The sequence below is a fragment of the Mizuhopecten yessoensis genome, unplaced genomic scaffold (assembly GCF_002113885.1).
Source record: "Mizuhopecten yessoensis strain PY_sf001 unplaced genomic scaffold, ASM211388v2 scaffold943, whole genome shotgun sequence".
NCBI lineage: Eukaryota > Metazoa > Mollusca > Bivalvia > Pectinida > Pectinidae > Mizuhopecten > Mizuhopecten yessoensis.
This window is the reverse complement of record NW_018403799.1, coordinates 2,445-2,754: the sequence shown is the minus strand read 5'-3', so window position 1 is coordinate 2,754 and position 310 is coordinate 2,445.

Genomic DNA, 310 nt, shown 5'->3' with positions numbered 1-310 from the left:
GTGTCACTGTTCCTCTCTAGTATAACAGCTCCCCTATGGTCTTATTTTACAATGTATTGAGTATAACGGTTTCTCTCTAGTATAACAGCTCTCCTATGGTCTTATGTTACAATGTATTTAGTGTCACTGCTTCTCTCTAGTATAACAGCTCCCCTATGGTCTTATGTTACAATGTATTTAGTGTCACTGCTTCTCTCTAGTATAACAGCTCCCCTATGGTCTTATGTTACAATGTATTTAGTGTCACTGTTCCTCTCTAGTATAACAGCTCCCCTATGGTCTTATGTAACAATGTATTTAGTGTCACTGC